At 42.9% G+C, this 25,166-nt stretch overlaps 2 long non-coding RNA genes across 2 annotated transcripts; both read right to left on the bottom strand.

Annotated features, from left to right (window-relative positions):
• Positions 1–13,860: 13,860 nt before the first annotated feature.
• LOC137601753 (uncharacterized) lies at positions 13,861–14,587 on the bottom strand. The gene is made up of 4 exons (XR_011037096.1): positions 14,455–14,587; positions 14,308–14,374; positions 14,132–14,177; positions 13,861–13,980 (listed from the first exon to the last, which is right to left on the bottom strand). It is a non-coding gene; the product is annotated as an uncharacterized lncRNA (long non-coding RNA).
• A 336-nt stretch (positions 14,588–14,923) lies between these two features.
• Positions 14,924–23,762, bottom strand: LOC137601752 (uncharacterized). Its single transcript, XR_011037095.1, has 3 exons — positions 23,705–23,762; positions 15,482–15,569; positions 14,924–15,389 (listed from the first exon to the last, which is right to left on the bottom strand). It is a non-coding gene; the product is annotated as an uncharacterized lncRNA (long non-coding RNA).
• Positions 23,763–25,166: the final 1,404 nt, after the last annotated feature.

Raw genomic sequence — 25,166 nt, 5'->3', positions numbered from 1 at the left:
ATGTTTCTATGTTCTATGTCCATTTCTTCAAAGTGTGCACGGAGTTTATTTAACAGGGAAAAGCCTTCTGACAAGCCTTTGGTGGTGAACATTTTTTCTGTTTCCTCCTCTTCTTTCTCTGCTTCTCTTCTCTCTTCTTCTTCCACTCTTTCTTCTTCCAGCGCGATCAGTTCTTCATACAGCGCGATCATTCGTGAGTTCTCCAAGGCGAGGTTTTTTGCCAGTTTCACTATTTTCTCTCGAATCTGATCAAGTTCTTCGTCACTTTCAAATCCAGCAGAAGAGTTCACGTAACGCTTGACAGTTTTTCCATACGTCATTCATACATTTCTCCGTCACAGCCTCCTAAGCAGCCCAGCCCATCAGTAGTGGGCTGGGCTATTGATCTCACGGTGTGACTGAACAGCGTGTGTGCGCCGTGGGGACTGAAGAGAGCGCGGGAGCCTCAGAGCGTGAGTACTGTGGCTGGAGGGAATGCCCCGCCCTACCCGGACATTGTGGTCGTAAAGTCGATCGGTCGTAAGTTGCACAGGTCGTAAGTCGGCGACTACCTGTACAGGGTCGTAAAGTTTTATCCTTCTCAATAAAGAAAAACCCTACACCAGCTGGCGAGGATGAGGGGCGAATGAGACCTGCAGTCAATGAGTCCTGGATGTAAGTGTCCATGGCCTTCATCTCTGGGGCTGAAAGGGAGTACAGTCTACCCTAGGGGGAATTGTACCAGGGAGAAGATCGATTGCACAGTCATAAGGTCATAAGGAAGCGACGTGGCCCGGCCTTACTAAAAACCTCCTTCAGGTCAGCATACTCTTCAGGGACTCCCGTTAAGTCAGACTTCTCGGCTGTGCGATTGAGGTTAACTGTTGACGAGACAGATTTTAAACAGACGGAGTGACATTGTGCACTCCACTGCAGGATTGTTCCAGAAACCCAGTCTACAGTATGTGTGAGTTATGTTTAAGCAGCCATGTGTACCCCAAAATCACCGGTTGTTGTGGAGAGTGAATAAGGTGAAAAAAGAGGATCTCTCTATGACTCCCCGACAAGCACTTTGGCAAAGGAACAGTTTGGTGCGTGACCCACTGTTACAAACCTGCCGAATATAACTATTGTATTTGAATAAATGGAAGTAACATAAACCAAAAACCCGGATGTTAAGCAAACAGGAACTCGAGCAGCTGAAAGTGGAAATAAAGTGGAGCAAACACAAAAGACTTTTCAGTTGTAACGGATGTTTTTTATATAATTCAACACAAGACTGGACCACAAAACCGGTGAGACTGCCAAACTTAAAAATGATGTCACATGGTCTAGGGCAATGGATGTTGTCAAAATTAACAAAAATAATCTAGAACAGAAACACAAACTAAACAATGCAGGTAACTAAACAAGAAAATAATAACCCTGCCTACCTACACTACCGAGACAGTCAGAAACTGACCAAAAGTACAATAGAAAGACAACATCCTCCTAACTAGTGTTTCTAGACAGAGGAATACTAAGTGTGGTAATGTATAGAGGCCTCTGTCTAGCTACCCCTAGGCCATGGACTAACAACATACAAATAACTAACAAAGGATAACTAAACTAAAATGGCAGTACTCACCACACAAAACATGAAACCAAGATAGACAGAAGGAGAGCTGAGATGAGATATAAAATAGATGAAACCTGAGAGATGAGATAGATTAAAGATGTTGCTCTTAGAGATGACAGATTCAAGATGTAGCTTTTATAGATGACAGATTAAAGATGTAGCTCCTCCTGAATGGCAAACAAAGAACTTATATATATCGGGTGTGTTTGGGGCGGGACATGCAATTTCAGGTAGTTGTGGTAACTGGCTGCAGGTGGAGTGATCAGCAGGTAAAATGGAAGCTCCTTGTTGGACAGCTCCGGGCAGGCACTGGAGCTGGATTGGGTGCTCTGGGCCTAGAGAAAACAAAACACAGGACACAGACACACCACACCCATCTCTCCCACATACACCCACCTGCACATTCACACCTACACACAGTACTCACAAAATACACACGTAGGAGTACGTAACACCCACAGAGACTGCCATCCAGGGCAGTGGCATCAATAGGCTTGTTCAAAGGTTCCGTACTGATCCCTAATTGTGCAACTAGAGAAATGTCAATCAGATTGGAGTTTGCACCAGAGTCAATTAGCACACCTACCTCAATCTCTTGACCAGAGCAGTGAAGTAGGGTGTGCAGCACTGGTCGAGAAGGCACACTGAAGTTCGTTGTCCGGCTCACCAGCGCCCTCTGTTTAACTGGTGAGCCCTGCCTTTTACCAGACAGGTAGAAGCAAAATGGCCAGACTGACCACAGTAGAGGCATAGATTTCCCCGCAGGCAACGCTCTCTCTCAGCTGGAGACAGACGAGCCCAACCTAGTTGCATGGGCTCCATCTGATCTCTATGGACGTCCTCCTCTGGCAGCAGGGAAGATGACGAAGAAGTAGAGGCAAAGGCTAACATCTGGACTGCTTCGGGATGACGAGCTCTCTCTCCTGCGCTCCCGGAGACGGACATCAATGCGAGTGGCCAGAGCAACGAGAGAGTCCAGATCAGCAGGAGGATTCCGTGTCGCTTATTCATCTTGTGTACGGTCTGCCAGCCCATTACAAAAACCGTGAAACAGAGACGCGGGGTTCCAGTCTCTCTCCGATGCCATGGAGAGTGATCTGTGGTGGATTATTTTATAGAGTAATCCACCACAGATCTTCGCTTTGGGATAAGTTCAACAGACCCCTGGCTGCCTCTCTCCCAGGAGTCACATAACATAGGGTGACCTATAAGAGTGGTGGTAGGAGCACGCAAGTAGACTACATCTTGGGTAGACAGTGTAACTCTGAAGGAGCTCAGTGACTGCAAAGTAGTGGTAGGTGAGAGTGTAGCCAAACAGCATAGGATGGTGGTGTGTAGGATGACTCTGGCGGTGAGGCAGATGAAGAGGGCAAAGGCAGAGCAGAGGACGAAATGGTGGAAGCTGAAAAAGGAAGAGTGTTGCATGACTTTTAGGAAGGAGTTAAGACAGGCTATGGGTGGCAAGGAGGTGCCTAGATGACTGGACAACTACAGCTAATGTGATCAGGGAGACAGGTAGGAGAGTACTTGGTGTGTCATCTGGAAGGAAAGTAGATAAGGAGACTTGGTGGTGGAATGAGGAGGTACAGAAGTGTATACAGAGAAAGAGGTTAGCCAAGAGGAAGTGGGACACTGAGAGGACTGAGGAGAGTAGACAGGAGTACAGGGAGATATAGCGTAAGGTGAAGGTAGAGGTAGCAAAGGCCAAACAAGAAGCTTATGATGACTTGTATGCTAGGTTGGACAGTAAGGAGGGAGAAACTGATCTATACAGGTTGGCAAGACAGAGAGATAGAGATAGGAAGGACGTGCAGCAGGTTAGGGTGATTAAGGATAGGGATGGAAGTCTATTGACAGGTGCCAGTAGTGTGATGGGAAGATAGAAAGAGTACTTTGAAGAGTTGATGAACGTGGAAAATGAGAGAGAACAAAGACTAGAAGAGGTGACTGCTGTTGAACAGGATGTAGCAAAGATTAGTCAGGATGAAGTGAGGAGGGCATTGAAGAGGATGAAGAGTGGAAAGACAGTCGGTCCTGATGATATACCTGTAGAGGTGTGGGAGTGTCTAGGAGAGGTGGCAGTAGGGTTTCTGACTGGGTTGTTCAACAAGATCTTAGATAGTGAGAAGGTGCCTGAGGAATGGAGGAGAAGTCTGCTGTTACCCATTTTAAGAACAAGGGAGATGTGCAGAGTTGTGGCAACTACAGAGGAATAAAGCTGATGAGCCATACAATGAAGTTATGGGAGAGAGTAGTGGAAGCTAGACTAAGGGCAGAAGTGAACATTTGTGAGCAGCAGTATGGTTTCATGCCAAAAAAGAGTACTACAGATCTGGAAAAAGCTTAAGACAGGGTGCCCAGAGACGAACTGTGGTAGTGTATGAGGAAGTCTGGAGTGGCAGAGAAGTATGTTCAAGGTGGAGGTGGGACTGCATCAGGGATCAGCTCGGAGGCCCTTCTTGTTCGCTATGGTGATGGACGAGGTCAGACAGGAATCTCCATGGACTAAGATGTTTGCAGATGACATTGTGATCTGCAGTGAAAGCAGGGAACAGGTGGAGGAGAAGCTAGAGAGGTGGAGGTTTTTCCTGGAAAGGAGAGGAATGAAGGTTAGCCGCAGTAAGACAGAGTACATGTGTGTGAATGAGAGGGACCCAAGTGGAAGAGTGAGGTTACAGGGACAAGAGATCAAGAAGGTGGAGGATTTTAAGTACTTAGGGTCAACAGTCCAGAGCAATGGAGAGGGTGGAAAAGAGGTGAAAAAGCGTGTACAGGCAGGATGGAACGGGTGGAGGAAAGTGTCAGGTGTGATGTGTGATAGAAGAGTTTCAGCTAAAATGAAAGGAAAGGTGTACAAAACTGTGGTGAGACCAGCGATGATGTTTGTTCTAGAGACAGTGTCACTGAGGAAAAGACAGGAGGTAGAGCTGGAGGTAGCAGAGATGAAGATGCTGAGGTTCTCTCTGGGAGTGACCAGGAAGGATAGGATCAAGAATGAGTACATCAGAGGGACAGCACATGTTAGAGGTTTTGGAGATAAAGTCAGAGAGGCCAGACTGAGATGGTTTGGACATGTCCAGAGGAGAGATAGTGAATATATTGGTAGAAGGATGCTGAGCTTTGAACTGCCAGGGAGGAGGCCTAGAGGAAGACCAAAGAGGAGGTTTATGGATGTAATGAGGGATGACATGAAGGTAGTTGGTGTGAGAGAAGAGGATTCAAAGGACAGGGCTAGATGGAGGAAATTGATTGGCTGTGGCGACCCCTGAAGGGAAAAGCCGAAAGGAAAAGAAGATTGTAAAGGCTAAGCCAAACTTGAATCCATGTAGGTATTCTGCCACACTGACATGAATGATGATGCACTTTCTGGTCATCAAAAGTCAGACACGCCCTTTTATATTTGATTACTGTTTTATTTCATTAAGTTTCTTAGTTAACGCAACCAATAGTTAACATCAAATAGTAAAACATTCATCGTTGAGCATTAGTTTTAGTTATTGCTTCCAGGCAGAAACCTAACTTTAAACTAACTTGCTTTATGTGCTTTCAATTTCCCCTTGGGGACTCATAAAGTTTTTTGCATTTGAATTTTGAGTTTGAATAACTCAAAAACATTGGTTCATACATCATTTAGCTCCTACAGAGGAAGAACCTGACAACATAAAAACTAAAAATAATGAACTAAATTCAGGTACAGGTCATTTAGAGTTGAGTTGTTCTTAATTATATGTTGAGTTTAAAAATACACACGGAAAAATAATAATCAAGTTTACATCATTTCACCTGATTTAATGTCGGGCCACCACAAATACTGGACTCTTAAAATCACTAGAAAACCATTATTAGCTCATTATATCATGCTACTCTACAATAAATAAGAATGAAAACACATCATAAGATAATTTTTGGACAACCCATAGTATTTATTCTCATTTCCCAAGGTTTAGTGGATAATTAGTGTCTAGAGCTACTCAAGATGTTTTATAAATGTTTTTATGACCAGACTATTACCTGATTATGGCACACGCAAAAAGTAATCAATATCAAAAGTGATAGACGGGTGATTTTACTGAGAAGATCTGTGACACTAAAATAAAACATACAGAAACAGCAAGTCAGGCCCTAATCCTTAAACATTCATAAATACAAGACATATTAATATAAACTAGATAGATAGATAGATAGATAGATAGATAGATAGATATACTTTATTAATCCCGGAGGAAATTGCATATATCCACTGCTCAGGCATTACTTAACAAATAATACTGGATAAACACCAGGAGAAAAGGAAACACTGACATCACAGGACATACCACAAGACATACATTACACTAACAGACAGGCACATGCAGCACTAACAGGACTTGTATACTAAACTATAAATAAAAATATAAACAGTATAAAATTTAAAAATATTACAGTATTAAAATATAAACAGTATAAAATAAAATCTAAACAGTATAAAATTGAATTAAAATATAAAAACAGTATAAAAAATAAATAAATAAATTTTATATATATATATACATACAACAGTATAAAATTAAATTTAAATTAAATTAAATCCATTTTCAACCCCGTGCTGACCTCGCCACCTCCCCCCCGCTCCTCCTGAGAGAGTCATTGTACCCCCTGATGGCACGGGGCACGAAGGAGGACCTCAGCCTCTCTGTGGAGGCGCTGTGTGACAGCAGTCTGCCGCTGAAGGTGCTTCTCTGCTGGGAGAAGGTGGTGTGTAGGGGGTGCCTGGTGTTGTTCATGATGGCCTTAATTTTAGACATGGTCCTGCTCTCCAGAAGCATATCCACAGAGTCCAGGCTCAGCCCGACCACTGAGCCCGCTCTGCGGATGAGTCTGTTCAGACGGTCCATATCTCTTTTCCTGGCCCCCCCACCCCAACACACAATGGCGTATGACAGCACACTGGAGACTACGGACTGATAGAACATGAAAAGGAGTTTAGGACAGATGTTGAAGGAGGCCAGCCTCCTTAGGAAGTACATCCTGCTCTGCCCCTTCTTGTACACACAGTTGGAGTTGAGTGACCAGTCCAGTCTGCTGTCTAGCTGCAGTCCCAGGTACTGATAGTTTTCTACCACCTCCACCTCACTGCCATTGATGATCACCGGCTGTGGAGAGGGAGGTGCCCGCCGGAAATCCAGAACCATCTCCTTTGTCTTGGAGACGTTGAGCTGGAGCTGGTTCTGTTGGCACCACTCCACGAAGTCAGCCACCAATGCCCTGTACCCCCCCTCATCACCCTCCCGGATACATGCCACTATCGCGGTGTCATCGGAATACTTCTGTATGTGGCATGTATCCGAGTTGTGCTTGAAGTCTGATGTGTAGAGGGTGAAGAGAATGGGGGATAGAACGGTCCCCTGTGGCGCCCCCGTGCTGCTGGTCACCATAGAAGACAAGCAGTCCCCCATACGGACGTACTGGGGTCTGTCCGTTAGGTAGTCCGTAATCCAGCTCACGAGGTAGGGGTCCACAGCCATGGAGGTCAGTTTATCCTGCAGGAGCTGGGGCTGGATGGTGTTGAAGGCACTCGAAAAGTCGAAGAAGAGCACTCTGACGGCACAGCCCCCGGCGTCCAGGTAGGAGAGTGTGCGGTGGAGGAGGTACAAACTAGACAAACTAGAGTTGTTATTAATTCCACACAGTCCAACAATAACGAATGGCAGCTAGCTCAATGCTAACATAATATGGAAAATCCCTTTGACGGGCTAGCGCGTCAGTATCGGTAAACAGGATAAACAGTACAACAGGATTTTATTTATGTGTGTTGTTTTTAAGTCCTGTAATTGTTTCTGGTAAGTCTCAGGGAATAGTACTTTCGTATTTAGAGTAGTAATGACGTTTAATGACCTCAAATGGTGATTACAGTATGAATTTTAGTAACAACTTACCAACAATTAATCTTACGGACAACTTGTCGGAACCAATTATGTTCGGATGTTGAGGACTAACTGTATTTGAATTACGGCTTTAGTTTTATTTGATCATTATATTTGTCTTAGTTTATGGTTTGTAGGGATTAACGCATTAATTATTTGAGATTTTTTTCTTCAAATAAAAAATCTTAATAATAGAAAGATGCAGTCACTTTGGCAATTTTATGCAATTTCAAGTTTTAACATTAATGTGAGAATCAAACTTTTAAAAACTATGGAAAGGTAACTTTTTCTTAGCTATTAAATCATCAAGAATTGTGATTAGGGTTGAGGTTCAATTTTACATCTTTCTAACAGTGGACATCTTTAATGTTGCTGAACAAGACAACATTTCTGTCCTCACCTGAACAGGCTGTAATAAAGGAGCTTCAGTTTTACCGAAATTCATAATCCTTATGTTCCCAAAGAATAGCTACAGCATCCAGTATGTGTTAATCCATAGCTGAACATTGTCCTCAACTACACATGCCTGAGGTTCCATCTCAACCCACACCTGTAGAACAGACATGTGGTTCAATCATTACCATCTTGATATGCGACACAACAGAAAATATTTAGAAACCCCTGTAGCAAAATTTGAAGGGATAAACTTATGGTATGCATCCATGAAGCCGCAAGAGGACCCAAGCCAGTGTCTTATTGTGCCGGTTCCAAGCCCGGATAAATACAGAGGGTTGCGTCAAGAAGGGCATCCGGCATAAAACGTTTGCCAAATCAAAGATGCGAATCAAAACTATGACTTCCATACCGGATCGGTCGAGGCCCGGGTTAACAACGACCGCCATCGGCGCTGTTGACCTACAGGGCGCCGGTGGAAATTGGATTACTGTTGGTCGAAGAAGGAGAGGAGGAAAGTGCGTGTGCTCGAAGAAAGAGAAGAGGAACACCAAGAGTATAGGACTAAGAGTAGGGACGTTGAATGTTGGAACTATGACAGGAAAAGGTAGAGAGTTGGTTGACATGATGCAGAGAAGGAAGGTAGACATACTATGTGTACAGGAGACCAGGTGGAAAGGTAGCAAGGCTAGAAGTTTAGGAGCATGGTTCAAGTTGTTCTATCATGGTGTAGATGGGAAGAGAAATGGAGTAGGAGTTATCTTGAAGGAGGAGTTTGTTAGGAATGTCCTGGAGGTAAAAAGAGTGTCGGATAGAGTGATGAGTCTTAAGCTAGAAATAGAAGGTGTGATGTTCAATGTTGTTAGTGGGTATGCTCCACAGGTAGGATGTGAGCTGGAGGAGAAGGAGAAATTCTGGTCGGACTTTGATGAAGTGATGCAGAGCATGCCTAGAAGTGAGAGAGTTGTCATTGGAGCAGACTTCAATTGACATGTTGGTGCAGGAAACAGAGGTGATGAGGAGGTGATGGGCAGGTTTGGTATCCAGGAAAGGAATGCAGAAGGACATATGGTAGTTGACTTTGCAAAAAGGATGGAAATGGCTGTAGTGAATACTTTCTTCCAGAAGAGGCAGGAACATAGAGTGACCGATAAGAGTGGCGGTAGGAGCACACAGGTAGACTACATCTTGTGTAGACGGTGTAACCTGAAAGAGATCAGTGACTGCAAAGTAGTGGTAGGTGAGAGTGTAGCAAAACAGCATAGGATGGTGGTGTGTAGGATGACTCTGGTGGTGAGGAAGATGAAGAGGGCAAAGGCAGAGCAGAAGACGAAATGGTGGAAGCTGAAAAAGGAAGAGTGTCGCATGACTTTTAGGAAGGAGTTAAGACAGGCTCTGGGTGGTCAGGAGGTGCTCCCAGATGACTGGACAACTACAGCTAATGTGATCAGGGAGACAGGTAAGAGAGTACTTGGTGTGTCATCTGGAAGGAAAGTAGATAAGGAGACTTGGTGGTGGAATGAGGAGGTACAGGAGTGTATACAGAGAAAGAGGTTAGCCAAGAGGAAGTGGGACACTGAGAGGACTGAGGAGAGTAGACAGGAGTACAGGGAGATGCAGCGTAAGGTGAAGGTAGAGGTAGCAAAGGCCAAACAAGAAGCTTATGATGACTTGTATGCTAGGTTGGACAGTAAGGAGGGAGAGACTGATCTATACAGGTTGGCAAGACAGAGAGATAGAGATGGGAAGGACGTGCAGCAGGTAAGGGTGATTAAGGATAGGGATGGAAGTCTATTGACAGGTGCCAGTAGTGTGATGGGAAGATGGAAAGAGTACTTTGAAGAGTTGATGAATGTGGAAAATGAAAGAGAGCAAAGACTAGAAGATGTGACGGTTGTGGACCAGGAAGTAGCAAAGATTAGTCAGGATGAAGTGAGGATGAAGAGTGGAAAGGCAGTCGGTCCTGATGATATACCTGTAGAGGTATGGAAGTGTCTAGGAGAGGTGGCGGTAGAGTACTACAGATGCAGTATTTGCTTTGAGGATGCTGATGTTGAGAAGTACAGAGAAGGCCAGAGGGAGCTGCATTGTGTTTTTGTAGATCTGGAGAAAGCTTATGACAGGGTGCCCAGAGAGGAACTGTGGTATTGTATGAGGAAGTCTGGAGTGGCAGAGAAGTATGTTAGAGTGGTGCAGGACATGTATGAGGACTGTAAGACAGTGGTGAGGTGTGCTGTAGGTGTGACAGAGGAGTTCAAGGTGGAGGTGGGACTGCATCAGGGATCAGCTCTGAGCCCCTTCTTGTTCGCTATGGTGATGGACAGGCTGACAGACGAGGTTAGACAGGAATCTCCATGGACTATGATGTTTGCAGATGACATTGTGATCTGTAGTGAGAGCAGGGAACAGGTGGAGGAGAAGCTAGAGAGGTGGAGGTTTGTCCTGGAAAGGAGAGGAATGAAGGTTAGCCGCAGTAAGACAGAGTACATGTGTGTGAATGAGAGGGACCCAAGTGGAAGAGTGAGGTTACAGGGACAAGAGATCAAGAAGGTGGAGGATTTTAAGTACTTAGGGTCAACAGTCCAGAGCAATGGAGAGGGTGGAAAAGAGGTGAAAAAGCGTGTACAGGCAGGATGGAACGGGTGGAGGAAAGTGTCAGGTGTGATGTGTGATAGAAGAGTTTCAGCTAAAATGAAGGGAAAGGTGTACAAAACTGTGGTGACACCAGCGATGTTGTTTGGTCTAGAGACAGTGTCACTGAGGAAAAGACAGGAGACAGAGCTGGAGGTAGCAGAGATGAAGATGCTGAGATTCTCTCTGGGAGTGACCAGGAAGGATAGGATCAGGAATCAGCACATGTTAGAGGTTTTGGAGATAAAGTCAGAAAGGCCAGACTGAGATGGTTTGGACATGTCCAGAGGAGATGTAGTGAATATATTGGTAGAAGGATGCTGAGTTTTGAACTGCCAGGCAGGAGGCCTAGAGGAAGACCAAAGAGGAGGTTTATGGATGTAATGAGGGAAGACATGAAGGTAGTTGGTGTGAGAGAAGAGGATTCAAAGGACAGGGCTAGATGGAGGAAATTGATTCGCTGTGGGGACCCCTGAAGGGAAAAGCCGAAAGGAAAAGAAGAAGAAGATGCATCCATGAAGCCAAAGGGTAGATTTCTATTTCTCCTGAATGCATCACGTAGATGGATCGGGCATGAGTGTGCAGCATGTACGTACTGTATGTTCCAATGGTTCCTCTAATGATGGCCACACAATCTCTCGCTGTTGGAGGACTGAGCTTGTAATCTATAATTCATAGGCATCTGTATTTTGACATGCACATAGGTTTTTGAGGCGTACATGTGTAGTATACCTCGCAGAAGGAAAACAATTCTTATATGAGATGAAGCAAAAAGGCTGGACAATATAATATTGAAGATAAGGACACAATCATCATGGAGTCCTCCATTTAGGAAACACATGATCTCCATAAATAACTCAGGACCCTTTCAAGTCAATGGCCTCTCATGCAATGCTTCATTAGATCCTCTTTGCTTCATAATCAAACATCGTTTGATCTCTACGCAGATGAATGTGTGTTTACTTGTCATTATTCCATTCTGGACAGAAAAATGAAAATAGTTTGGCCACACTGGAAACAAATGGCTGCAGATGTGATTAATACATGCTCCAAGGCAGTTTACCTTTGATAAAACTGGCTGATAGAAGGAAACGTTTACTCCTCTGCACACAGTCTAAGCATTTCTTTGCCTTCCCCAGCTGCACATGTAAAGGTTGATTCATGCTTCCTGTCTGTTTGGCAGCACATCTCTTAGTTCAGCTGCTAGGTGGACTTGGACAGACAACACGCTGGCGTCCCTCTCCACCTTTGGGCCTTTCTGATTCAGCATTGTCAAAATACATGCTGACGTACAGGCTGGCATTATGATGGACACCCACTGGACAGGAATGGTGGATTTAAAAAGTTCTAAATAACCAGGACATTAAGGACTTAATGCAGGAATAACAGTAGTAGTTCATCAATAGCAGTTCATCAATAGCAAAAGGCACCACCTCAGTACAAACATATTTATGTCTAAAGTTGAATGAAAAAATAACATATCAAAGTAAAAAGAGGCAACACTTCAGTTTTTGGCTCTTGTGTGGCAAAAGTCCATCCATCCATCTTCCACCTATAAATGTGGCAAAAGTTGTGGAAGAAAATGTTAAATAGCTTTTGGGTTGCACCATAAGGACAGGTCACAGGTCTGCCAGAGATTCAAAGACAGAGGCTTTCCTGCATTTTGATTGCTGTCTAAACTGAGCCGTTGTCAGAACTATCAACCTGGTATGACGTTGCTATTCTAACACCTTGATAAGAGAGTGAGTGGATGAGTCATATCCACTGCTGAACATTTCAGGACCCCCAAATACGGCCATCTGCTCTACTGGAAAATTATGGTTTGGAAAGTAAAGTACTGGGAGAAATTAATTTTCTTTTGTATGAAAGAAACAGGGAAAGACTATGTTTTTTAAAAAAGTCACCAGATATGTGTGGTACATATGTTAAACACAGAGCACCCCCCATCACCCTGTATTGTTTTTGTCATTTTTATTATTTGAGTTCATCTTTTTGTGGGTTCATATTCTGTTCATATGTAATGTCAAATGTAGTATTTTAGTAATGAATGCATGGGTACAATGGACAGAGCTCACACAGGCACTTTGGGCAGCTAGGTGGCCTTAGGGGTCCTTAAGAAGGCGCGGGCAGCTATGCCATATTGTGTATATGGACAGCCTGCGTAGTGATGTAGTGAAGCCGTTCATCTTAAAGCGCCAATAAGCGAGAGATTACTGTACGGTATTTTTCAAGCTGCGAACATCTGAATTCAGGAGTATCATCCTCTGAAGGCTGAACGTGTTACTTAGGTTTAACAAAACACACTACTTCACCATTCACCATTTCTGCTTTCTGGCGCAGTGAAGAATCGAGTTGATGGATCCACGTGATGGATTTTTTGTGGACCACTGTCATTGCAGTAGTCATGAGCAACAGTCACATTAAAGGGATGGTAAACTCATTTTAAAGTGATATATATTTTGTTTATCATTATGAAAAAATGAACTACAGCTAAGAACTACAGAAGCCTGCAGGACAAACAGCAGCAGCTCAAACAATCCACTGAAACTCCTAGAGGGTCAGCACAACATGATTTCAGATGATTTCTTGATAAATAAATAAGATAATGTTGGCTTTTTACATTGTTGCTTGCTGTATATTTATATAACGACACTGATATGGATTCACCCAGAGGTCTACGATTTATGTTTATGTTTATTTTTTTTGACGTGGACATAACAATCACATTGCTCATTGCACAGTTGCACAACTCGTAGATGTGTCATTTACAGTGTGTTAGCACAAGTGCTAATTTTCACCACTTGTCCATGGTAGACTTTTCTAAAAAACAAGAGACTGCAAATAGAAAAACCGCATCACAATAGTTAAAAAGAAACACCCAATCAAGTACAAAAGATTAAATACATTCTGGTAGATTGCATCACTTGCACTGTCATGGCACGCTCCGTAACTGATGATAAATTTGTTTTTTTCGAAGTCCCAATTGATCACAAAAAAAAAAAATACCACCAAAACTTTTGTTTAAGTATGTACTTCAAATACACACCTGGTTCATTCTGATTTTACTGTCCCTTTAAGATCAGCATAAAGTTTCCTCCCACACAGCTGACACCTGCAATGAAACTCAGTCGCTTATATTTATAGGATACAAGCTGCTCACGATGTATGAAAAAAACCTGATGACTCCCGACGTCCTGCTTTTCATGCCAAAGTGAATTTTGGCAAAATAGTTAACTCTTTATTTCTTTTGCAAGCATTTTCCTTCTTGCATTTCAACAATAATAATGGATTGTATTTATTTAGAGCTTTTCTATACAATCGAAGATGTTTTACAGTGGATTCATTATTCATTCACACCTCATTCTTACCTGGTGATGGTAAACTACATGTGTAAGCCACAGGTGCTCTGGGGCAGACTAATGGAAACGTGGCAGCCAATCCCAGCCAACGGCCTCTCTGGAACAATCACACACATTCACACACCAGTGAGTCAAATGTTCATTAATTGTATTCTGCTGCTCTCTGTTCTTACAGGCACTAATGGCATGAGCATAGGGTGTGAAATAGAAGGTGACACCATCAGGGTATGACAATGGTCAGCTTTCACCTGTGTCTCAAACAATCCGGTCATTCTTACTTCACACAGCAGTCTCCTAGAAATGGATCAAAATGATATTATGCAGCAGCCTGGACAAAAATTCAGTTCCACACATCTGAAAGCATGATTTATTTATCAGTTAGCTCAGCTCAGGTCTCATTACTGCTATTCAACTTGTCACTCACCGTGGGCTCATGTAATGTACGGCTGAACCGCAGCAGATCAGCCAACAGTGAGGCTCAGGGAATTTGTCTTAAAAGAGAGGTACACAAAAAAGCTCAAACAAGAAGGAAGGATGGAACAGGCAGTGAGCTATTTTGAACATTACTTACAATGTTTGGGGGCCAATTTTCTGCTTTAACTAGATAGGACAGCTTGAGATACGATCTCCATACAAGGGGCGTTTGCCTTCAACTCTATGAATTCACAAGTGTGAACATTTTCAAGACATTTTGGCACGCCTGTGGAAACAATGACTGAAGTGACAATGACTGAAACAATGACTGAAGTGACATTGCTTTGCCGTGAACAGTTTGTCTTTTCGGCGAAGACAGACATCTAGTAGAACGAGCAGAACCCCGAGACCCAGCTGAATCTTGAATTTGTCGGTCATTCAGGCTTCAAGAGAAGTAAATATAGTTGTTTAACATGTTTTAATCTAGTCTACTTATTTGTCAAAGAACTGATGTGCAGTGATCCCTCAGTACTCGCGGTTAATGTGTTCAAGGACCACCCGCAAAAAACAAAATTCCACGATATAGCAACAAACTGTTTATTTTAGTACTCACAGTAATTTAAACATTTATAAACCCTCCCCATACTGATATTAAACCACCTTCTAACTGTCTTACCTTTTCCCACACTCTTATCGACTGTTTAAAGCACTTTTGAGTTTCACGGAAATGCGTTACGTTCCATGAGTCTCAAAACGTAGCACACTTCCGGATGCTGTCAGCCAATAGCACTCGTGTACGGTATCAGGTGACTACCTACCAAAAATCCGCAATGAGGTGAAGCCGGGCATCTTGAAACACACATGGGATTTTTATTGTATTTTAACCACTTCATTTGTAAGCATCATATCCATATACAATACAAGACATCTTTGACATAATACCAAATGTTTTCACATTTTGCTGTCAATTTTGCAATGTTTTAAATACTTGGAATCATAATGCTTCTTTATTCTTTGAAAGTCCACCTGTTTTGTGCTTGATTTCCAATGTCAGCTTGTCCCAGTGGGGGCTCTTGTTCTGTGAAGTGTCCTCTGTGAAAATGACAGAGCTGTAAATGACTGAAATAGCACTGAGGCCACGACTACCATTGTGGAGCTGAAAGGTATGTGTTAATTCTTCTGACCTTTGCAGGGCAACAGAAGGACAACAACAGTCACTGAAGAGGTCTGGTTCCAAACTGATCTGGCAGAAGTACAGAGAGACTCGCTCAACTACAAAGGAAGCCAGAGAAAACAATTTAGGCCACCCAAGGTCATGGATTCTAGGCAGCTAGAGCAAAGACAGCTCTGAGCGTCTCTTCTCCAGGAAACCTCAACGTTTCAACTACTAATCCCACTATCAATGCACAATAGAGGGAAGATGTTCATATATATGTTCTTACATAACCTTGTTGAGTTATATGGCATTGTGAATCTAGCCTATGGTTTTACATCAATCACACACACACACACACACACACACACACACACACACACACACACACACACACACACACACACACACACACACACACACACACACACACACACACACACACACACACACACACACAGTCCGTTTCAGATTCCTCCAGATGCTGGGAATAATCATCACACACAAAGTTTGAAAGTATTTACTGCTGGCTTTTACAAGAGCCTGACTGGTTGTTGTCAGTTTATTAGTGTATTACTGTGTTTTCCAGGTGTTCTTGTCCGTCCGTCTGTCTGTCTTTTGGTGGACAGATTGCATCAGTGCAATAAAAAGATTCTCCAGGTCTGTATTTGTGATGTTAAAGAAAGTGAAAGTCAGCTTCAACAATGGGCATAGTGCAAATAAGGGGTTAAGAAAGATGAAATTGTTGCCCCCTCACCCCCTTTACCAGCTCCGACACCATCACCCCTAACAGGACATGTTTATGTGGCCATCAATAGCCAACAAAGAAGAAAACACCTATTATCAGTGAACCTCTAACAGTAGAATGGTCCAAACTGGTGTTCAGCATCCCATAACTTTTCCAGTTAGTTGCTCCTGTCCTGTCCCAACTTGTTTAAAGCTATTTGTAAGTTTTAATAAAATCAGTGATGAGGTCTGACTTTAAATCCAGTTGTCTGTATATAAAGGAGTATCTGCACATTAGATTGAATATTCTCTTCAATTTATGACTCACATTCAAACTTGGTCAATCATTTCAAATCAGTCAAGACAGATAAAGTTAATTCTGTCAAATCTGGAAAAATCTACATGATGTTAAAACGAGGTTTAATAGATTAATCAATATGGTATTTATGTTTCAGTGTAATTATAAACAAAGCATTTATTTTATGATGCTTAGCAACTATTGTGAAATAAACCTGTCCATATTGAATTGATCAAAACAGGTGCGGTCTCATGTTGTATGAATACCGCTAGAGTTCTTTTCTCTCTCAGTAAAATATAAAGAAACACTGTCAGGCTCGCTGAGTCTGAGGAGTTGGGACACACCAGTATATTTAATCTAGGTTTTCTTTAGGGTAGTATAATCATCTCAACCACTGTAGTTGTTCCCGAATACAGGGAGTGTGTTCCACTTTTCTACGCTGTAATATTGAGCACAATGATGAATCATATGGAGATAGTAATGAGGATAAACAGGTGGAAAACCAGAATGACTTTCTTTACTGCTGACATGTCATTGACTGTAAAGGAAAAAAAAGAAGGCTTCTATTGTTAAAACATGATTATAAGTAATATTATATAGTATAATCAATACTACATTGCTGAGGGAAAGGAACCCATTGATGAGCTGGCGATGAGCTGGGGTGTACCCTGCCTCTCGCCTGAAGCCAGCTTCAACAGGCCTGTGACAGAAAAAAGTGGCCGCAGAAGAGACGATTACAACTCTGATCAGGTCCCAAGTCAGCCCACCTCCTGCCACCATCACCTGTGCCACCGCTACCTGTGCCATCATCACCTGTGCCACCACTACCTGTGCCACCACTACCTGTACCACCATTGCCTATGCCACCATCACCTGTGCCACCACTACCTGTGCCACTATCACCTATGCCACCATCACCTGTGCCCCCTTTACTTGTGCCACCATCACCTGTGCCAACACTACTTGTGCCACCATCACCTGTGCCACCAGTACCTGTGCCACCATCACCTGTGCCACCATCACCTGTGCCACCACTACCTGTGCCACCACTACCTGTGCCTCTTGTCCACCATATTTCATGAAATACCCTGAAACTTCAACACTGTGTTTGTTCCAGTTGGTCTCGAATAGTCCGCATGAATGTTAGATTAGACACGAGCGTTCCCACTAGCCTCTACTCCTTAGTGGTTCATTATAATCGAGACAGTTAACACAGTACACAATAAAATAAAACAGGCTGTTTTCTTTACTCCAATACAACAGTCAGGTATGTGTGGATTTTTTAGTATGTCTTCTGTTTTACGACAGTATTTGTGGAATGTGACCAAGAGACGGCTGGTCTAAATTCAATTCATTTGTACTTTTCTGGGCAGATACAGTGATCCCTCATGTATTCTCACTTCAAGATGCACGGCATCACTACATCGCAGATTTTTAGTAGGTACTCACATGATACCATATGCGCATGCTATTGGCTGACAGCATCGAAAAGTGTGGTGCATTCTGAGACTCATGGAACGCTGCACACTTCCATGTATTAAAGAAACACTTCTCTTTAATACAAAAGCGCTTTAAACGGTCTATCAGAGTGTGAGAAAAGTTAATACAGATAGAAGGTGGTTTAATATCAGCATGGGGAGGGTTCATAAATGTTTTAATTACTGTAAATAATAAAATAAATAGTTTGTCGCTGTATTGCGGAATTTCCTTTTTCACGGGTGGTCCTGGAACGCATTAACCATGAGTAACGGGGGATTCATGTATATTTCACTTTAACCCCTTGCAGCTGATTGTGAATAGCTAAATAAGATACAGGAAACATTTCTGGTGTGTGGTTGACTGGAAGTTAAAAAGATTAAGTTGACCTACTAATGTTACATACGACGCGGCGGCAGTGGCTCAGTGGTAAAGAAGGCGGTAGAGCAGGTCGTCCTATGATTTAAGATCGGCGGTTCGATTCCCGCTCCCACCCCCCCAAAAATACCCGGAGGTGAGCTGACAGTGGGAGGTGTCGACTCATCTCCGGAGCACTGCCGAGGCACCCTTGAGCAAGGTGCCGTCCCCTTTACAAATTGCTCATTTGAGGCGCACCAAGAAGGAGCTGCCTGCCACTCTACCTCCCCTGCATGCCTACAGGTCCCCTTGTGTGTGTGTGTGATACAGGGGCCTGTACTCACAAACATATATGTATGCATGCGTTTGTAATCAGTAGCTAGAGTGTGCCTTCTTAATTTCCCTTCGGGGATCAAACCAGTATATAAAATAAAACAAATTTAAAAAGTAATACAACTACAATAACTGCTGGTAACCAGAAACATCTTAAGTAACAATAGATGTAAAACAGCACGCAGTCAGGTGTGATAATAACCATGAAGCTGTCATAGCAGTATAATATATATTAGGTATTCTTCATATTTGGTAGTTATTATCTTTCCACGTCATGGACTCTAAATAACTGTCTATGACCTCCTACGTTAGGATTAATATTCAACACACTGCATGGATCCCAGAAAAAATAATTAAAAGCATCACGCTGTGTGGTCAAGCTTTCTGCTTTTTTTTTTTTGTTGCAACTCCAACTTCCACACAGAAACAACGGTAACGACATTTTTTCCTCTGATACACTCTTGGGTCATGCCCCCTGTTGCTATTAAGATCTTATAAAGTGGTACTGCTGGTGCCAGTTTGGCACGCCGTATCCCCTTGACACCAATGCCCCAGCGCCACAGCCTCCGCTCCTCCAACACTCACTTGTGCAAAGCACAATTATGCAAACCAGGCTGTTTACTTTGGATTACAATCAATATCTAGGTGCCCTGTGAGACTCATATTAAAGCAACCGGCAGCAGGCGGCTTACCCTGTGAAGTGGGTAACGGATGTATGGAACAGCAAGCAGGACTGCAAATGCCAGATAAAAGATGAATTATAGATATCCAGCCCTAGGGCTAAACGTGGAGATGGGTGGAGTGGGGTGGTGGTTTTGGGGGAAGCGGTGCATGTCTTGGGCAATGACTCTGGCAGTAGCTGAAAACTGGATAAGGTGGGGTGTGGTGTAGAAAGCAAATAACTTACAGGATATATTTTGTCGGTGATGGGAGAGAACATTATTAAAGGTACATCAGATATTAGAATGACAGGATGGTGCAGTCTAAATTTCCAACTGAGCGTCCAAAGCTCATTTACAAAAAATGTTTTGTGCTCTTCAACAAAAGGGACGAACATTCAGTGAAAATTGTCATCAAATTTCAGTTCCGAATAGCGATCAATGCAAGTTACTGCATTTTATCACCCATCAGTTGACTTTATTTTCTTTGAAACAATCATGATTAAGCAGGACAGGTTGGTCTTAACAAAGTAACACAAGTTTTGTGCTGAAGATCACATCCATTCATCAAAGTTTAAGGCAGGAACACTAGTAAATTTCACTGATTGAGGTAATGGACAGAAAAGAAAGGGAAGACACAAGCACCAAGAGGATGAAGTTAAAGAGTCTTCCTCAGTTTTATCCAGTGCGATTTCTCTCACATGTTCTGTTGTAAAACCTCGACTCCATGACTTCCATGACTCTAAATTAATCTGGCGTCGTCCTTTGAACACAGAAAAGTCATTTATTGTCCGTCACCCTCTCCTATGACTAATTCAGAAGCAGACATGAGACGTGCAAGTCCTCCAGTCCTTCGTTAAACGAAGCGTTGCCAAACCCCAGCTGAGTGCACCTCTGTGGATGGGTAATAATATGCAATAATTACCGATGCACAAGCAGACCAAGCCACTGCAAGATTAATGCTTTTGACTACTCATCTGCAGAGCAATACACTCATCACTGGTTCGCTTCCCACTGCGTGAGGCCTGCACAGAGAGGCAGTGTGATGATCGCTGCTGTGTTGCATGTGCAGAGATGTGTGTGTGTGTGAGTGTGTGTGTGTGTGCTGTGTATGTGCATGTGTGTGTGTGTTTGTGTGTGAGAGAGAGAGAGAGAGAGAGAGAGAGAGAGAGAGAGAGAGAGAGAGAGAGAGAGAGAGAGAGAGAGAGAGAGAGAGAGAGAGACTTGGAGATCATCCAGCGCTGAAGAAAAAGCTGAGTTCAGACTTCAAAGGTGTGTCAGGGTAGAGCTCCACCAGGCGGGTGTAGATATCAGCCCTGTGTGGTCATGTAAATTTCATCATACTATCTAGTTATCCATCTAGCTTCTTGCACATGCACAACCCCATTTTTTACACTTATGTACAATCTGCTATTCGGTAAAGGAGTCTACACAGACTCTTAATGTGCATTCACACAATTCTTTCTCTTTGTGGTCGTCCCATTGGTATATTGTGTTTTTCTTCCCTCTGCAGCTCTCAGATGCAATCCAAAGCATCCCTCCACCTCTGTGTTTCACCCCTCCTCTCCAGTTCTTTCAACCCGTTGGCCTTGTGCTTTCCACAAGTCTGTGGTGTTCACTACTTCAGCTGTCTGAACACAGATCCTATCTCTGGGGCTGGGCTGTCAAGGTGAACTGAGCCCTTTCTGCCCGAGAAGGCAAGATGCTCACTGAACAAGGCAAGCAGTGCTGGAAAGTCTACAAACGTGTTTACTGAAATGGAAGTCCTGCTTTACGTTCACTGAAATAGAGGTCAAACTAATGAGCTGCTTGTGTAAAAGGAAGAAGTGGTTACAATACAGCTAAAACAACAACTTGCCATTTCTCAGTATTCACACTACAGAGTGCCCTCGTTCCTCACGGATAATGCATTCCAGGAACCACACGTGAATAAAGAATTCTGCAATATAGCGACAAATAATTTACCTTATTATTTACGGTATTTTAAATGTTTATGAACCCTCCCCATACTGATATTAAACCACTGTATATCTGTATTACTTTTCCCCCCGCTCTTATAGACTGTTTAGAACACTTTTGTGTTTCACAGAAGTCCGCTGTGTTCCAGGTGCCGTCAGCCAATGGAATGCACGTACGGTATCGCGTGACTACCTACTAAAAATCCGCGATGAGGTGAAGTTGCACGTGTGGATGCGCGAATGCGCAAGGGATTACTGTATTTACAGGCCCTCAGCAAAGTAACTGCATGTCCTACATGAAGATAGTAAGTCAGCTTGCTGACAGGGTGTTTTAGTTTATATATTTATTTGCCTGCCCTCTGTGACACTTCTGTAATAATAATAATAATAATAATAATAATAATAATAATATTAATAATAATAATGGTTGTCTGTCTTTGTGTGTGGCTCCGCGGTGCACTGGCCTCGTGCTCGGAGTGTCCCCCGCCTAATGCCCTATGTCAGCTGGGATAGGCTCCAGCTCCCCGTGACCCACTACGGCGGATACAGCGGCAGCAAATGTATGGATGGATAATAATAATAATAACAATAATAATAATAGTTAGAAGAAGAATAACAAGAATAACAAGAAGGCTGCTTGAAGCTGCTAAGAACAGAAACTGCTGTAGGGATGTCGACTGGAGAGATGGTGATGTTGTGGTCAATGCCCTAGAGAACAGATGGATTTTAAAGAGTGTTTTACTGTCCAGAGATGGTACATTTCAAACCCCACTCCATAGTGAGCTTCAGAGAGTAGGGTCTGTTAACTCACTACTGTAATCGTTTTTTTAAAGGGGAAGGACCAAAAGCAATCTTGTGAGATCTGTGAAGGTCAGTCAGATACTGGGTGTTAAGCGCATGGAGGGATTTGTAGTTAACGAGATGGTTCTGCAACGGATGCAGGACTCATCTGGGAGCCAACAAAGCTCGATGAGGGATGGGGTGATATGGTGCCAAGGCTTAGCCGGAATGAGAACCACTGGACATACTGCAGCCTGTCCAGAACCTTGCCTGGTCCCCTGAGGAGAATTACATTTCAGTCATTCAAACCACAGTTGATGAAAGAGTGGATTCGGTTTTCTGGTTGAGAGTCAGAAAACAAAGACCAGAATCTAGTGATGTTTTTGAGCGCTAACATACCAACAAAAATTATGTCTAACAAACCCTCCAATCATTATCCATGACTGAGCTAAACAGACCTCCTGCTGAAATCCGAGTTATGTCAAAAATGCATTATCAAGAGACACGCAATATCAATACACTGCTACAGTAAGCATGTCCTCCACCTCTGCATCAATGCTCTACTAAAGTCTTGACATGAATCTGAATTCTGATAAGCGTTTATGTCACAACATTACTTGAATTTCTGTCACTTTGTATGGAAAAATTGCCCCCAGTATGTTTGCACCTTAAGTGATTCCTACCCCACAGCTGTCAGCAAAGCATGATGTAATTGATCTGCGCCAGACACCACCATAACTACTAGTTAGCCCTTGACTTTGCCCACTGCATTGGAGTAACGGACTGCTGCCCCCTTTCTGTTTCTCTGTTGCTGTTTGTTGTCTGACCAGGAACAGAACATACAGTACGTGAAGGTCAGTCATACAGTTGCCTCACAATCCAGCACAGTAAAATATCAAGACCTAAAAGGTCAGCACTGTCAGAATGGTTTGCCAGTTCAAAACGTAAATTTGCCAATGTCAAATTACAAAGTTTAAGTACTCAAGAGTCTCATACATTTCCGTCACAATGCTAGAATGGATGTAAGCAGGGTATAATGAAGCGTTCTACTACTGAAGAACATGGAGATTAATCCCATCATCTGACATTTCAAAGCACTTTAACAGACAGAAACCCAACAGAGCCCAAAAAAATATCCACTTTACAGAAGTACCATTAACTCTACCCTCACCCTGGCCTGCCCTCCGCCCAGCACCTGACTACCTCTCTCTCTCTCTCCTCCTGTCAACTCAGGGACTGCGCACACATCACTTCCCCTACGGGATTAGAGTGTATAGAGTTTACCATCCCCTTGTGTTTCGTCTCATACTTTGTGCTGTACCGTCTGTTCTACTGCCTGTGTTGTACTGCCTGTTTACCGTGGGTCAGAGAGGACTCCAATTTCATCTGTGCTTTATGTCATGCATATATGGTACACTTGATAATAAAGCTGACTTTGACTTTGGCTTAAACAGATACCAATAAAACAATCTTCAGGCTTCCCAAAGGCTTCTTGCAACTAACATTCAGTCCACACTGGTTAACGTGTACTAGTTCTTGTTCACCTCAGGACGGAAGATATATGACAACCATCGTCATTGTGGGAAACAATGACACGCCACTGGTTAGTTGTCCATGGCTGAACATGATCTGTTCTCCAGAAAGTTGATTATATTAGTTTCTCTTACCTGGAAAAGGACACTGAGGGAAAAGCTTTCTCCGTGTCCTGATTCCTCTGCATTGTCATTTGAGGAGGTAGGAGGAGCTAAAATGTCACATTGTGGTTCACAACCACCTCCACATATAGTGTGGTCTGTTGTAATTTGAATACTGTTCATGCTTCTATGATCTATGCCCTGCAAAACTTATTTTTGCAGATGAAGTAATCTTAGTTAGATGAAGCCTTCAGCTACCATTAGAGTTCTTGGGGACTCTGTGCTGAAACTTTGGTGGTGGTGTTCAATCACAGTTTTCTGCAGCCTATCTAACGCCAGTCTAAGTTTATATCCAGTTGTGGGAGAGCTGTGTCTCATAATGCTGTGCAAATCAATTTTGAGCATCCAGTAAGGTAGATCTATCCTCCCAGTAGGTCTGAATAATGGATATGAATATGGCGGATAACATTTTCCCAAGGCTCGCGTTAAATCATCGTCAGCCCAACCAACTGTTAGAGTGGAAACAAATATGACTCCTGTCAGCTGCTGTGCACTGTTCTCTAATATTATTTCGTAGATTGAAATAAGACAGTCTACATTGCTAAATTCTATTTTAAAATTTTGATTTGTTCAGCTGATGACAGGAGCAGACAAGAAACATGAGCATTAGGTTCCCACAGCAACCAAACCAGCAGAGTGTGCTAAATCAGCGTTAGATAGATTAAAAACAAGACAAAGCCCAAGAAAATAATTGAACAAAGTTAAAAAAAATAAATAATCCCTTTTATTTCGAGGTTGAAGAAAGTATATGCTGCTGGTCTACTGCAGACCTGGAACTCAATGCCAACGCCCTCCCTACCAGTGGATGGTACTTAGAGCAATAACTGTTTATTGCTCGGAATAACATCTTTATTATAACCATGACTATTAAAATTGTATTTTTTGATTTGCTTCTTCTTTTTGTGTTTGTTATTGATTCCATATCATCCATTCACAAATCCAGCAGATCACAGTGACTGTCCTGGACATGTTTGTGCAGTGAATGTGTTATCTGTTGTATTGCATTAAAAAAAAAAAAGATGTCACCTAACTTCATTGCAAAACCATTTTATTTTTATTTTCTTCTTCTTTAGTCAGGTGCTAACTCGTACATGCTTGTGTTTGGGCTGCACATATGACGTCACAGCCCTGTCCTGCCTTTTCACCTCATGTTTACACAGATGTGTGATTCAGAACAATACAACCTCCATCACCATCACAGAGATGTAACAAAACAGACCCCCATTACCCATCATGGTTTTTACGTAGAATGTCCGGGTGGATTAAATATGGCTTTTGCCTCATCCTGCCTTTTGGCTTCTCGATCCTTCACCTACTCCTGCACCATTCCCACCCTTCTACATATTCAGTCTCAGTGCTCCTTCTTCAGTCTCCAGCATGTCTTCATGCCATGTTCTTCTCTTATGTAGCCTTCTCCCTATTGGATAAGGTTACT

This window comes from Antennarius striatus, chromosome 9, assembly GCF_040054535.1.
Source record: "Antennarius striatus isolate MH-2024 chromosome 9, ASM4005453v1, whole genome shotgun sequence".
Lineage (NCBI taxonomy): Eukaryota > Metazoa > Chordata > Actinopteri > Lophiiformes > Antennariidae > Antennarius > Antennarius striatus.
This window is presented reverse-complemented; position numbering and strand designations above follow the sequence as displayed.